At 41.5% G+C, this 16,349-nt stretch overlaps 1 protein-coding gene across 1 annotated transcript in view; it reads left to right on the top strand.

The window, feature by feature from the left end:
• TMEM132C (transmembrane protein 132C) overlaps nucleotides 1-16,349 on the top strand; it is a 298,136-nt gene that overhangs the window by 53,787 nt on the left and 228,000 nt on the right. The window lies entirely within an intron of this gene.

The raw sequence follows: 16,349 nt of genomic DNA, 5'->3' as shown, positions 1-16,349 counted from the left end.
GGAGGGCAGAATATGGAATCCACAGACGCAATTTTGCATAAACATCGGGGGCCAAACTTTTAAAAAAGCTCAGCTCCCATTTACGCATGTTAACACCTGGCCAGATTTTCAGAGCTCAGCACATTGGGAGCTGCCGGGTGATGAGCCCCATTGAAAATCTAGCCCCACTTGTGGGTACTGAGTGGTTGAAAAATCTCACTTTACATGTGATGTTAGCCTCATTTTTAGCCCCTGGAGGTAGGGAAATAGCTCATAAAATGCGAACACTGTTCATCTACACCTAATTACCCTAGGGATGAGATTGCATTTAATAGAACAAACATATTAAAATGCCACTCCTAATTTTCCACAGTAGAAGGCAGTTTCAAAGATCGCCGCATCCAAGAATGAATTGGTGCTATTAGGTTTCATAAGCAATTGTTACAGGGAAAGAGTTGCCATAGTAATGGGTTTAAGCAGCGTTTTAATCTAATATGAAGGGCACTGTTGCATGGTGGCCAGAGGCTTTTAGAACTGTCCTACAAATAGATTGGGAAAGAGGATCATCAGATCTTGGTTGAATTCATCGGGGTTTGGGGCCAGTCCGACTATCTATTCAGGATTTACTAGCTTTTGCTGGATGAGAAATGGGTAAGGAGGAGGCAAAAGAGATGTTGTGTGTGAGATTTATAGGGCAGCTGTATCCATCCTTGTATCTTCCCTGGAAACATGTGCATAGCATGCACGATATAAATTATATCTGGTGACATGAGCTATTTATGTTTCTGAATCTATTTCAGAACGACGAGAAGAGAAATCAACTTCAGCAGAAACTAAAAGGTTGGGGGTTGTTTGTTTGTTTTTATTTAAAGAGCACAATGGAAAAAATATGCAAACTTCTCTTTTTTACATACCCAATATTGTTTACTTATGTACAATGCACTGTTTACGTATGCAATTATCTGACTTGAACATAATAGAATAAAATATTATGAGCAGTTACTGGGTGTTACGATGGAGGGTGGAGAACTAGCATTTGTTAATGCACACCCAAAAAAAAAAACCTAGGTGAAAAATTATTTGCTCCAGTCATTTCCATATGTGCAGTAACTGACCCTAGGTACTAAATCTACTTCCAGACAGTCGGGATCTTGTTTCTTTCACACAACCTCCCCACTCACCTTTTGTAACTCTTCCACGTGTTCTGATGGTCAAGGACTGCAAAGAGAAGAAATTAATTCAGCCGACTGTGTGTCTGGCCAGATATTGTGTAATTTATTGCTAGCCCTTTTGGTAGTAGCGAGTACAAAGACTTGAGGGATATTGGGAGCTCTAGGCTCTCATGGGAAGAAGTCAAGCAACACAATAACTTTTGAATGTAGAGACTACAGTTCCCAGCATCCCCTTAGGCTGCTTCCTGCCAAAGGAGGCATAGAAGTTAAATAGGCAGAATCCTTGCTTGCAGTTCAATGTCCTAATGGTGAAAAATTGCAAAGATCTTAAACTATTGAAGATGTCTCCATTTATCCCGTCTGTGGTCACTTTTGCATATGTGTTTGTATTTCTGGGCCAAATTCTGTTACGTCCAATGGGAGCCATGTTAGGTGTAATAACTGAGGACAGAATTTGGCCTACAACATATTTCACGCATTTGTGAGGCGGTAATGTTCCCTCTGTCTTCTGTTTAGAAGTGGAACCCTGGATCCAAGTGTCCTTGGATTTTCATGTTTAAATAATCAAGCTTTGCTAGTGGGAATGCTCTTATATAGTGGGTGGGTGGGGAAACCCCGCTATTGCAGTTTAAACACACATGTACAGGTGCAGCAGTTTCATTGTCCTCCTTCACTCTAGCGGCATCAACATGAAAGTTATGACCTTCCTTTGCAAACAGGTGACATCACAACCATTCAACTCCTGTACATAGTGGATCTGAGGTCTAGGGTTCACAGCTGTGTTGATTAACTACATAAAGATGTCGTGGGTATTTTTTTCTGATTCCTGTTTGGATGACTTCACTAACCAACATAATGCAAAGTACAAATGGTATATTCAACTGTAATGTTAGCAGTTCATATTAGGTATATGAATCATCCAGTCAGGGAACAGAAGGAATACCATGTGGCTTATGACTGTCAAACCTATGAAGAACTGCAAATACTCCCAATTCATGTGGCGTTTGTAGACCAAGAATTATTCACTACAGAAATTCACAAATAGTTTCTAATAACAAGTAAATGTTAGGCTTTTACAATCTATTTGTAAGTAGTTCACCATGCACACAAAAAGGTGAAATACTTAAATTTGTTATGAATTTATGTTAAATTGTTACATAAGACAAACAAGACCCTTGGGTCTAGAACAGAAGATGAGATGTTTCAATCAATTCTAAGTAGGAGCTGTCCTTAATGATTTTAAAAATTAAAAAAGGGAAAATAGCCACTATTAGACTGTCATTATGACATGTCAGTACTACAAACATCAAGTAATAAAGTAATACAAATAATACAAAAATGGAAAATAACTCCATAAATTAAAATAAAATTCCAAACCAAAGCTTGGAAATCTGAAACAAAATTCCATAATTTTCCGAAACGTTTCAAAATCAATTTTGTGGAAATGTTTGATGAATTCAACACATTTTTTTCAAAATGTTTCAGTGTAGATGTAAACAGCATCTTTTGCTGAAAAGTTTCCAACCAGCTCTGGTCATAATGCATATGCACAAAGACTGTGAATTAGGTTTTTACAGCCAACCTTACTTCTGACATTTCCTAACATTTGAGTGCTTGACTTTGCAACCTTAGCATCCTTTTAACATTGTTTTGATTTGTAATATTGAATATAGATTAGCAACACTGCATTTTGTAATACTTCTGTAGTGATAAATGAGAACTGTAATTTCATCATCATGTGCAGGTAATAACAATGCCTCCTGCTATTGTTATATTTATTCAGTTCTTATTCTGCCCTTAATGGGATGTAATTTTTGCTTTTTTGTCTTCTGGAGAAAATTTGTGTCAAAACATTAGGAATAATCAAGAAAACTGTACAGCAAACTCCCCAAGAGATAAGTGCATTGTTTGCCTGTTCAGCTTTCTGTTAAAAAGCTCAGAGGAGAACATTTTGCTTATCTGAACGTAATGCAATTCAATAGACCAGGAAGAGGTGAATCAAATTAATGATACAATATGCTCTCTTTCTCCTCCTCATTCTAACTCCTTGAGTTCAAAGATGACTCTCTTTCTAACCCCAAGATATTTTCCTTTTCAGTATCTTCTGAACAGGTCTTGCTGAGGCAAGAGGTCATTGGTGTTTCTTGGGGTCACTGAAATAAAGATTTCAAGGCATATACTCTTCCATAAAATCGTGATTAATGATGGGAGGGAACTATCAGCACAGGCACTGAATACCCGAGGACGGACTGCACCTCCTACTTCATTTCAGAGACTTTGGTTCATTTCCAATAACACTGAAATCTTAACCACTCCAATTACCAGTGAACTTTCAGATTCCTAGCAACTCGCAAAGGAACTGAGAAAGCAGTTATCTGGGTAACTAGGGAATTTAGCACCAGAACAATCTTCTGCTTTGCTGGCACATTAAGGCTCAAGCATTGCCTAACCAGGGGATGATTCCAGCGAAGTTTCAGGAGGAGAAAAGACCCCATATGTCTTGGGGAGACACAAGGGGGAAATCTGCAAGTAGCTGGAATGGGATTTAGCCACAAAGTCTGGATCTGAACTTCCCTAAAGCTTGGGGCTCTTTGGATCTGGGTTTCTGATCCACGTTTAATAGACTGAGCTGCTGCTTCTGCCGTATAGATACACGAATGCAACTATCCTTTGCAGGACACACAATACCTTAGACCTGCTCAGTCACTTAATGTTGGCTAATGTTCTTGCCCAATAGGGGTTGGTCTGGAGAGACACTGCAACCATCACTACTTTTACCGTTCCCACTTCCATATAGTGGAGATTAGCCTTCAGCTCAACTGTCCAGAGGCCTTTAATGATTATGGAGCTGAAGGATGTGAGTTTTGTTCCCTGTGCCGTTTGTATATGGGTGGAGCAGGTGTGGTCTCTTTGTATATTAGTTTGTTTTAGTTATGAGGATATGGATTTATCACATCAAAGCCCAGTGTATGTAGTTGTCCAAATGATATCGTTTGTCCCAGTTAGCTGTTTAATAGTCTCCTGCCATGTTGCAACATGCAAGTATCCTAGCACTAAGTTCCTCTAGAACAGCCATTCAAATTGGAGCAACATAATATGGCCTAGTGGATAGATGCTGGCCTGGGACTCAAGAGACCTGTGTTCTATTCCCAGTACTGCCACCGGCCTGCTGGATGGCTTTGGGCAAGTCACTTAACTGCTCTGTCTGTTTTCCCCATCTGCAAAATGGAGATGGTGATACTTCTCTCCATTGTGAAGTGCTTTCAAATCTGCTGATAACAGTCTGTATATAAGAGCTTGGTCTTATTATTAGCTATCCCTGCTTGGACAAGCATATGTCCTCCTTGAATATAGCTGGTATGTCACTTATTATTGAAGCTTTTAAGTAACTGAAATCAAATCATCAGCCTTAACAGCCCATTGAGATCAACAGAGGCAGTTTTTTACCTCACTGATGTTTCACTCTGAGGATGCAGAAACACTAAGGGTTTGTCTATGCTGTGGTTGACAACCCCAGGCTCCCCTGTGCCAGCTGGCTCAGACGCTGTTTAATTGCAGTGTCGATGTTCAGGCTCAGGCTGGAGCTCACTTTGTAGGGTCCTACAACCCCGGCTCCAGCCCAAGCTGGAACTTCTACACCACAGTTAAACAGCTCCTTAGCCTGAGCCCCGCGAGCCTGAGTCAGCTGGCACGGACCAGCTCTGGGTTTTTAATTGCAGTGTAGACATACCCCAAGACCTCTCCATTTACACTGTGACAGGCTGGAGATGGAATTCATGGACAAAACCTTGTGAGTACAGAAAAATCCACCAAACCTGTCCTCAGGTTCTCAATTGTTCTAGGATGGATCTGGATTTTCCCTAATTATTGAGTGAGGCCCCTATCCTGCAAAGTAGCCTGCGAGCATTCCTTTTCATGTCTCCATTGATGTCCGTAGAACATCCTACAGGTGTAGGGGTGCTCACAAGTGAGTCTCTGCATGATCAAGCTAAGACCTTTTGTCTGGATTTGAACACAGAAACAGATGTTCATTATTTAATGTTTTAGAGAGCTGTGTGAGATCTTAGTTTCAGGGGGAGTCAAGCAGCTAAAACTTCACTCATTTCTTAGGATATCCAGGTCAGATCCTGATTTCATTTACATTTCAGATGCATAAGTGTTCAGAATGAAATTTAAAGCAAGAAAACACTTACTGGCAAACATTTCTTAACTGAAATGCAGACGCGCCATCCTTTGTAAGCCACTTCTGTATCCAAACCTCACAAGCTTCAGATAAAGCAGTTGCATTATAAGCTCATTCTCATTCCATATGAGGCTGGTTCTCATTTTTCCCCATGTAACTAAACAACTTTAATTTGATCTTCCTACTCCTTGAGCTGTATTTCATTGCTCTTGATTGCCACAGAGAGTGATGTTTGACATACCCAGTATTCTCTCATGTTCATAGTTAGTCTCATAGTTCTAAACTCAGTCAGAAAACATGTTGGTTTAATCTTGGTTTTGATTAACTGATTTTTGCAAAGTGCTTCAAGATGCTCGCATGGCAGATGCCAGAGACGGCTGAGATGGAAATAAGAAAGTTTTATGTAAAAGATGGGATACGAAGGGGGTTAGAAAGAAACATTAATTGGGTGAACTGTTCAGATCTGAGGATTTCCTGCTTGAAAGTGTGTGCTCATTTGGAAAGGAAAGGTAGGTTGTCTTGACAACTGCATAACATTGCATATACTGGCTTATTTAAAAACAAAAGCGCTAGCAGTGATAAGTGCTTTGTATTTCGATAGGATCTTTCAGCCAGGTGTCTGAACATGCTTTTAAAAATCAATTAATGCTTGGGTAGAGCAGGTACTCTATTTAACAGGGTGGTAAACTGAGGCCTGGAACCCTTGGGGCTTGCATAAACTCAATAGGGCAAGATTAAGATACTTCTTCTCATGATGAGTAGGTTCAGGATAGTGCAACGAGCCCTGCTGAATCAGTGGGGGCACTTGCAGAGAAAGCTACTACTCATGTGAATGAAAGGATCTGTTCAGATCTGTCCAGATCTGTTACATAAGTGAACAGTGGAAGTTAGGCATAAAACCAGATGTCCTGACTTTCCGTTCTAACCATTAGCCTACACGTCTTTGTGTTTACATACATGTCTCCTCTGCCAGATAGATCTGATGCGAGTTTCAGAAGTAAACCGCCCACAAAGGGCATTCAGCAACTTTTTCGTTCATGGAGTTTTGATTGTGAGGTTTATGGTTCAGCAGAGACGCTCATGAAGTCCGTGATCGTGTTTCAGAGTAGAGTTTGGGAGGAAACAAATGGAAAATTTGGAACAGAAGGAGACTAAAAAGGACAAAGTTGTTTGTGCTGTCATTTGCCAGCGATAGAAATTAAATATGCTTAAGAAGTTAGTTGTGTGACAGTATCCTGTTATATCTTTGATAAACTTTATGGCATTAAGTTAAAACTTTTATTGAATTACAATTTACCTCAAAGGTATTCATTCCATTAAAAATGAAACGGTGTATTTAGTATTGGGGGACTGGGTGTGTACCTTTCCTAATAGGTAGGAGGGATGGTCATGTACTTCCTCTGTTATCAACCCTTTGGGGCCAGGCCCCTGGAGAGGTGTGCATATTCTAGTTCAGACTCTTCCCCAGGGACCAACAGGCAAAGAAAGGGTTTTTGGATAAATAGCCTGGTGTTTAACTGGCTCGTGGCCTTCTTCCTGAGCTGGCAAATGGACAGGACCCCAGGTTTGCAGAGGGCCTACTAGAATCCATGTTCGAGTTGGGGTGGTCTCTGATAAGCCTATTAGCATGCATGTAGGTTCTTTTATTGTTTGTGGTGCTTTTTACCTTAGGAATAGAAGAGGCTTGCATAGAAGAGCTGTTGGTAACTTGTATCTGTAGCAATTAATCTGTTAACCAGCTCTGAAGGGAAAGCAAGCAGGCAGCCTGTCTGTGATGGGAATGCTGGGAACTATGCCGTCTAGATACCCCCTGGTCAGAAGGGGGTGAGGTGCAGGTCTCCACCCAAAAAAGGCAACACCTGAGGAAAAGTACAGGTGCCGTTGCCCTGAACCGTGACAACCTGTTTGTGTGCAGAATGACATGGATTCCTGCCAACATCTACTGCTAATAATCCATCAAATAAGGAATTACGGGGGTTTATTTATGCTGCTTTACTAGTAATCGTGAAAACGTTGTTGACAAACTGTGCATTTAAATCCAGGCCTCCACCGACCCTTCTGAATAAGGGTCTCTTACAGCTAGATGAGCAATGCATGTCTGCCTATGGAGGGATACTAATCCAGATATATCCACTATAAGACAATCAAGATGGATTGATTTTATTTTATTTATTTATTTCTTTACTAAAGCAGAGGAGACTAAAACTTTCTGAGCTTAGGAAATGCTTCTCTAAATCCACAGTATAATCCAATGCCCATTTACGTGGCAGCTATTGAGATCGTCTAGTAATTGCAGCTATCAAGTGGACATGTCCACCACAGAATAGCGAATAGGTATATTCCTGTCATCCCAACCACGTTTGCCATGTGAGTGTGAGGAAGGGTCAAATCTTTTGCCAGTCTTTACAAGTAATTTATTAGGAACCTGACATGTCAGATGCATAGGTTTGAAAGGAGGCGGAAATGTCGTACTGTGTGGGCTGCTAGAGAGGCAACACGGGACTGGCAGGGAAGTCACTGACTAAGTTACTCAGAGAGCTCCCTCTGCTGGCTGATGGCCAAAGTGAAATGGATCTTGGCTTCCAAAGCATCTGCCTGTTTGCCAATCCAAAGTGGCAAAATTATAGGCGCAGTGGGTGGGTTTAACAGTAAAGAGGAGATAACAATAACAATAAAATAGTGAGTCAGCACCTCGTGTGCCATATTTGTCTTTGGAGCCCGGGCAGAGAGACTTTCTTAATGCTATTCAATAGCTTACCTAGCAGAATGCCGTGTTTGCTGCTTTAAACTGAAATCACCTTATTTGCTAATGAAAAGTACACTCAGTGCTCCCAAAGAGCTTACATGTAAGCTAATGTTTGGTTTTGGATTGTTGGATGTTGAACAGTCTAAATTTCACTTAACTTTGCATCTATTAAAAATTATTCTCTGCAGATTGTGTGCAAATTACTTAAAGCAGCGATCTTGAGTCAGCCTTTGCTGTAGTGAAATGGTCTAATTTTTTTCATTAATTTAAATGCACTTAGGGAAACCAAGAAAAATATTGGCCTCATTTTTATTCTTAACTTGGTGGCCTAAACTAAGGCAGCTAAATCCATATGTAGACACTTGAGTGTATGATCTGGTTCTCAGAATGGATGACTAGGATATGTGGGTGCCGTATGCCTCTGAAAATAGGTCAGACTTAGGTGCATGAATTTAGGTTTCCAAGTCTGAAAATGTGGGCCCAATTTCATAGGAGTGGGTGTCTAGTATGAGTGAATTTCAGAGTGTAGGATTTGGGGGCACTGTACTGGGTAGTAATACTGCTGAAATAATCCCTTTTGTCATTTTATACAAATAAAGGGCAACTTTATGTGGTTTTTATAGACTTTTTTTTTGAGCCTGCTCCAAAGCCCCATTGATGCAAAGGGGAGCTTTTCCACTGACCTAATTGGGTTTTGGATTGGGCCCTTATGTATGTTAAGGGTTCTAACCTCTTCAGATTCTTTGGGGTGAAATTGCTCACTGTTTGATGGGACTGGTAGGTATTGCAATCTGCAGTGTCTTTCCTTCCCTCCTCTCTTACTATGTTGGCATGCCTCCTCTGGGATCATCATGAGTGAATAATGGATTTTTTTAAAAAGTAAATGTACGTTTATGTCTGATTTTTAATATGTTTAGATCCGATTACACTGTGGGAGGGTGCTTAAAAGCATAAAGGGTTACTGTACTTTACTAATGCTAATAATAACACACTGTACTTGTCCAGTGCCTTTCATTCCGGGATCCCAAAGAATTTTGAAAACACTTAAGTTCCAAGCCACACCTGTATGGTAGGTACCTAGTATATCCATTTTACTCTGTGTCTCTGTCTGCTCACCCGTAAATGAGGCCCTAACCCAGAACTGAGAATACAATTGAGGAGCCTTGATTCCCAAGCATCTCTTCCTTGATATTTCCTTCAGACTTAACCTGTACATACTTGTCCAATTATCTGAGTTCCTGGAGTTTTTCTGTTAATGTAATTAGCCATTTCTGACCAGCAGACCCAAGCATTCTAGACCTCTCATTACCATTGTTTCCTTTGGTTTATACTCCGTGCAGGTTTCTGTGCAATCAGTTTGATGTGGTTTATTTTAAATATTTAAAATCAAATCCCAACCTTCTTGCATTTGGAAGAGCTTGGTCCTAGAAGATTATTCTGTATAATTTCTTCTGTAGTTAGCAGCAGGAAAGTTGTTTTTGTGTGTTTTTTTTTTTTTTTTTTTTTTTTAAGGACTGAAGCTAATGAAAACCTCTTGGAACAGCAGGTCATTTGGCAGATACTGTGTTCCTGATGCCTATTGCTATGTCACAGGAGGCTGAAACAGCAAGAACTGAGTCCATGTTGAATATATTTACTCTTACCTGCTCTGCTGCAGATTAAACAGGAACAGATTTTTGGCTCTGAGCGTCTGTGCATAAATTCAGTCTGAATAGCCAAGTTATTAAATGAGATCACCTTCTGAAAAATAATACCAAGCAGAACCATTTAAAAAAAAATTATATATATATATATATATATATATATATATATATATAAATTTCTACCTCCTGAGCAGTCAAAGCAAATGTGGGGCTTCCGCATTATAAAGATCTCCGGTTTTAGCAAATTTAATCTTGTGCTGCTTTCTGGCTAATTTTCCTGAAGTTAGAAGGTTCCTTCAAAGCAGGTGTGTTCTTTGCATTAAGTGTTCGTGCATTGCTTTTTGTGTGTGTGCAAATCTAATATTTGTGACAAGGGCCAGTTTGACAGCCTTGAAAACTGAAATCCTCTCATAATCCAGGAAGATGACAGGTACATCTCAGACTGTGACAGTGCAAGATTACCCATCCTACCCCACCAATATGCCTCCCCCAGTTCTACAGAGACTTTAGTGGAGCCTCCGTGCCCGTTCAGTCCTTGCCCTCTGAGACTTCCAGCAGTGGTTGCTGACTGTTGATGTGAAAACCTTGTCCACTGAGGTCTAGATTGAGGGGAAAAAATGTATGTAACACAAGCTGCAGAATAACCATCAGGTAGAAACAACTTTCAACTGCTGCCTGGCTGGGTCGGTTTTGAACCAGCGATCTGGAAGCAAGAAGTTCTTTTTTCTGTTGCCAACCTCCTGAGAAATTGAGAGGACCGGCAATGGGGGAAACTGTGTATAAACTGGAAATGTAATGAATACTGATCTTGTGAAAACGAAACAAGTTTATTCCTGACAAACGTTGGCGTATCATTATGAGTAACTCGCATTCTTCAAGAGTGTCCTCATTTATAGAGCAAAATGTTCCAGTTTCCAAGGATCGCTGGGGAATAGAGATGCCCCAGCAGGACTCCCTCCCTGCTGGACATACTGGGAGTTATGAATGATGGAGAATACCGCATCCATGTTGGGAGACTCCTGCAATGGCTGGTTAATCCTGCCTTATTGCTGCTTTGGGTATAGCTGAGGATCTGGCCCAAATCTTTGTAAGTGGCTTACAAACTGGTGATCTGCAAAGCTGGTTTGTCCACAAAGGTGAAACATCCACCAGGCTTTGAGCTTGTACCATAACAAGTGCTACCATCTTTACTTTTAACTGAAGTGTGTTAGACCTAAAACATGCCATTTTACAATTCAATGAAAGCTGCTTTTATTGGACCAGATGGTACTGCATCATTCAGTCACATGGTTAAGGATTATCACATAAACAACCTACATTGATTTCTTTCACATTGTACTCCTTTCTGGAGATTGGGTCAATTAGCTTGAGTTGTCTGAAGCTGTACTTAGTGGTAATGAGAACATTCATTATTTTTAAAAGGAATATATATCTGATGCACTTGCATATACATGCAAGAATTGCTATTTTAGAAAACAAACTGTAGTGTCCATGCAAAGGTAATTCATAAACAAACCTTCTGATTACGTGGATGAAAACAGAATCAAGTAATCCAGATAACTTCCAAGGAACTTTGGTGGTGTCAGTAGATTCCTGCATAAACTCCTTAGCTCTGGAAACTTGTATGCAAGTCCTGCCTTAGGTTAAGAGTGAAAATATGTCCTAGTCTTACCTTACTAGAGGGGCGATACGCTTTTTGCTCAACCTCAAATGCCTCCAAATCCGACTTCATTAGTGTTTGTTTGACATGCATTTGCTGACCACATCTGGTTCACATGAATGCTCTTCAGGGAGGCAACGTTTCCATCAAAGCTGGCTATGAACTTTGTTGAACATCCAAAAGTTACTTGTGGCTGCTATTGCTCGTTTTCTTTCAAGCTTGGACCCACTCTTTTAGGAAAAGATCACAAGGATAAGTCACGTGGATTTTGTCCAATATTGCCACTGAGCTCACTAAACTCATGTGAGCATGCACAACCCCATCAAACCTGAATTTACCTTACACCGTTGCAGTGAGATTCTACCATGGAGAAAAGGGGATTTGTTTGAACTCAGAACTGTGAATCCACACAAAGAGGTTGACCTAAAATATTCATCAATCCATTTTGAAACCAACTGGTAAGCATTCCCACAACTCTACTTCCCTTGAGAGGAATCCACATTGGGTGGGGGGGAAGAATGGTCCAAGACTCTAGTCTGTGACTCAGGAAAACCAGTTTCAATTTCCTTTTCTGCCACAGCCTTCCTGTGTGACGTTAGGCAAGACAATTAGCCATTCTGGGCTTCTGTTCCCCATCTGTAAAACGTACTGTCCTACCTCATAGAGGTGTGGTGAAGATAAACACATTAAAAATGGTGAGGCTCTAAAATACAGTAATGGGGCTGCATAAGTACCATAGACTGCCACAGAACCACGACGGCACTTGGTACAATACAGCTGACAATCCCTCATGTTCTTCCAAGTCAGGACTAAGGTGACTAGGCAGAGAACATGCAGGAAAATCTGCAGAATGCCCCACCGCACCATTGCTGGTTCTAATTAGGCCATTTTTATGAGCTCCAGAGTCAGACAAAAATGAGGAGCCCTCCCCTTGTGTAGTTTCCTGTTTGCTGGGTGCATATAAAAGAGATTTGGCTATGATGTATGTTAATAACGAGCTGATAATGTAAGCCAGCCCAGAGATGTTGAGTTAGTCTGGTATGCTGCCAAGTGGAAGGTGAAAGTTCAGGGACTGACTCCTGTTGCCAAGACCCGGTCCTGTGGAGAAGGTCTGCCCATTAACAGATTGGGTTTCTCATTAGGGCCACACAGTGTACACTTAAAGTTGAAACCCGAAAGCTGAAACCCAATACCAGTAAAAGCCTGCTGAACAGAGTGGCGGATTTACGGGTAAATAAAGGATTAAAGGAATACTTGGCACAGCTATCAGACTGGAAACCTGGCTGGCCTTTGAGGATTGCCCTGTATTGCGGGTCTTCCCTTTAAGACTAGCGTGTAATGACCTTCCTTTCGGTCACTGCTCATCCGATACAGCCCCCAGGCAGGAGTTGTACATTATCCATTCTCTTAACGGCCATCTACCCCATTGGCAGGGTGATTCCATGCGATTGCATTGAATGCAAAACTGCACAAATACGGGATTAATTTAGGGGGACTCAGTGTAATGCAAACAGACCCTTATGCTGTCTCTGGTTGTAGGGCACATGCACCAGTCCTCGGTTTTCACAGGGAGCAGCTCGGTATTTATAGTATCTCTAAACGTACTCTGTTCCTCTCTCCCCTCTGTTTTGAATGAGTGTCTCCAGCAGCTATCAGAATTGCCTGCTCAAGTTACAGAATGTCACGTTTATTGCAGCTGGCAGTGAATGGAGCTCCTGGGTGGCTAACTGTCTGCTGTACCTGAATTGGAGCTCGGCCAGGTATAAATAGCCTCCTAACAGGTGAAAAATAGACAGTACTACAGTCCAACTGCGACTACAAACCAAAACCCGTTTACAAGAGTGTTGCTCCAGGACTTTGGGTAGTATGGGTTTTATAAGCACATTTACTGGAAGGAAAAATGATTCCCATAAAAGTTTTGGATTTTGAACTTGAGACCTGTTTAATGAGACTTGCACCCTTCTGCTTTAATTGGCTAGCCTAACAGGGAAGCACTGTGACTGGGAGATACAAGATAAGCATTGTATACTGAGCAATTTTGAATTATGCCCAGCATAACTATTAATAGAGATTTGCTTGTATTAATAATTTAACCTAATTGTTTTGTTAACCAAATGAAGGAGATAAAGCTGCAGAAGTGGAGGCATCAGTGAATATTATCTCCAGCACAAGGGCTTTCATTGTTTCTGCCTGCCCTCAGAAGCAACCGACATCCTTAATTGCAGCTGACATGGTATTTCTTGATCCCAACAGCCAGGGACAGTCGCTTTGGACCAAATTCCTGCCTGGGGTAACTTCATTGACCTCTGGGATTACACCAGGGAAGAGGTATTTGACCCATTATTCACTCAGACAGGATGAGCGGCAAAAGTGCTGGGAATTAGGTCAGGGCTTGGCTCTGCAATGAAAATACACTCCACATAAAGTGTGTGTGTATGCAAGCACGTATATTTCACTTAGTTGTGTGCACTAAATTTCACTATAGTTTGTGTTATAAGTGACTCAGAGCTTGCAAAAAAGTTCACCAAACCTGAGTTTTCAGGGGATCCTAGGGTAGAGAAGAAACTGAGAGCAGAGACCAAAGTATGCATCTGAAGTCTGCTAGGGACTTCACCGTGGAGGTTTAATTGACCTAGGAACAGCTTAGGTCCTAGGGTGTCTGGTGCTATACAAAAATCCTACGGCACATAGAGATCTGAGAAAGATGCCTGGGAATGAGGTTTTAGGGGTGTGTCATAAATATAAAGGGAAGGGTAAACACCTTTAAAATTTCTCCTGGCCAGAGGAAAAACCCTTTCACCTGTAAAGGGTTAAGAAGCTAGGATAACCTCACTGGCACCTGACCAAAATGACCAGTGAGGAGACAAGATACTTTCAAAAGCCAGAGGAGGGGAGAAACAAAGGCTCTCTCTGTCTGGGTGATGCTTTTGCCGGGGACAGAACAGGAGTGGAGTCTTAGAACTTTAGTAAGTAATCTAGCTCGATATGCGTTAGATTCTGATTCCTTTAAATGGCTGAGAAAATAAGCTGTGCTGAATGGAATGTAGATTCCATTTTTTGTCTTTTGTGTCTTTTTGTAACTTAAGGTTTTGTCTAGAGGGATTCTCTGTTTTGAATCAGATTACCCTGAAAGGTATTTACCATCCTGATTTTACAGAGGTGATTCTTTTTACTGCTATTTAAAATTCTTTTAAGAATCTGAATGCTTTTTCATTGTTCTTAAGATCCAAGGGTTTGGGTCTGTGTTCACCTATGCAAATTGGTGAGGATTTTTATCAAACCTTCCCCAGGAAAGGGGGTGTAAGGTTTAGGAGGATTTTGGGGGGAAAGACGTTTCCCAACAGGCTCTTTCCCAGTTATATACCTGTTAGACATTTGGTGGTGGCAGCGATAAAGTCCAAGGGCAAAAGGTAAAATACTTTGTACCTTGGGGAAGTTTTAACCTAAGCTGGTAAAAGTAAGCTTAGGAGGTTTTCATGCAGGTCCCCACATCTGTACCCTAGAGTTCAGAGTGGGGAAGGAACCTTGACATGGTGGCAGAGCGGTGGGATTAACTTGAAATCATTTTGAGATCAATTTGAGGTTTTTTTGAACCAGAAGCACAGATCTGAAAAGGAAATATTTTTTTCCCTTTGGGCTGCTGGAAAGCAGGTTTTAAGCTGAGAGCAGTTAAATTTTTTTTTCTCTCTGCTTTGGGGACAGAGCAGAGACAAAAGGGAATTGTCTTTTGTGAGCTGGAGTTTTCTCTACCTAAAGGCAGGGTAGTTAACCTCCTGCAGGGAAATTCACCAGTCTTCACAGACCTGAAGAAGTTTGTTTACCTAAGAGCAACTAGAGGGATTTTCTGCCCATTTGCCAGGAGACAAAGGTGTTAGGGTTTTGGGGTTTTTTGTTTTTTTTTTGTGTTAGGATTTTTCTGTAGGCTGACAATCACTATCAAAGAATATAAGTATCCTATTACAGCACAGCAAAATTTTACAAGCCAAGTTGACCATGCATACAGGCATAGGGGCTAGCTGTGGGAGAGAAACGCTGATTTCAGAGCTGGGGTTTTAGAGCCCCAAGGACTCTGAGCGTCCCTTGTACTTGCAGGCATCCCACTGGCAATGGAGCCCTTCCACACTTCCAATCAGTTCAATGGGTCTTACTCATCCATAACCCCTTCCTCTTTTTCAGATTCCTTTGTCACCTGAGCCAGTATGCTCACCCGGTGCATTAAAGCCATCAATACAGTAGTGATCCTCATGCTGCCGGTATGGAGAGTAGGTTGTGTTGACATGCCTCCCGTGCTTTCCTGGCCCTCAGAGAGATTAAAAGTACTTCTGACATTGCATAGGATAAATCCTGGGGTGATATTATGTAAACATATTTGGTGTGTGCTCATTAATTTCCCCGAGGATCCAGAAACACTTGCCAAGAAAGGGAAAAATTAATTCTACCTTTAAGGGCTGCACCTGTTGGAAAAACATATCTGCGGCACAGGCTGCTAAGTTCCCGCGTCCACAGCTGGCTGGATTTGGGAGAAGGCCTGTTGCTGGGGCATAAGGGGTAGGAAGTTGGAGAAGTTATTGTCCTTTCTCAATATAACAATTGATTGATTTATAGCAGTGCTAAGTTTCACTACTTCGCATAGGGGCCTGCTGATGGGTTTCTTTCTTTTTCTTCTTTCTTTCTGGTTTGTGGCACTTGACCTCTTTCAGAGTCGGCACTAGCATTTTTGGAGCAGCCCAACGTTGTGTCACTCCCAACACCCAGGGTAACAGACACCTGTCCATCATTGTCACATCCCTTTGTCAGAGGGGGCTTAAAAATGCTAGAGGAGCACTGAGATGATTCTTGGGGATGCAGCTCACCTATCAGACTCTTTTTACATCAAAATTGTGCACGCGCGCATGTGCACCTTTATATCTTGTTCCTCACCCTCCAACGCGCACACATACTTAAGGCTCCTGTTGCAGAAATGGAG

The sequence above is a fragment of the Lepidochelys olivacea genome (genome assembly GCF_965140295.1).
Source record: "Lepidochelys olivacea isolate rLepOli2 genome assembly, chromosome: 15".
NCBI lineage: Eukaryota > Metazoa > Chordata > Testudines > Cheloniidae > Lepidochelys > Lepidochelys olivacea.
Note: the sequence above shows the minus strand (reverse complement) of the source record. Positions and strands in the feature narration are given on the sequence as shown.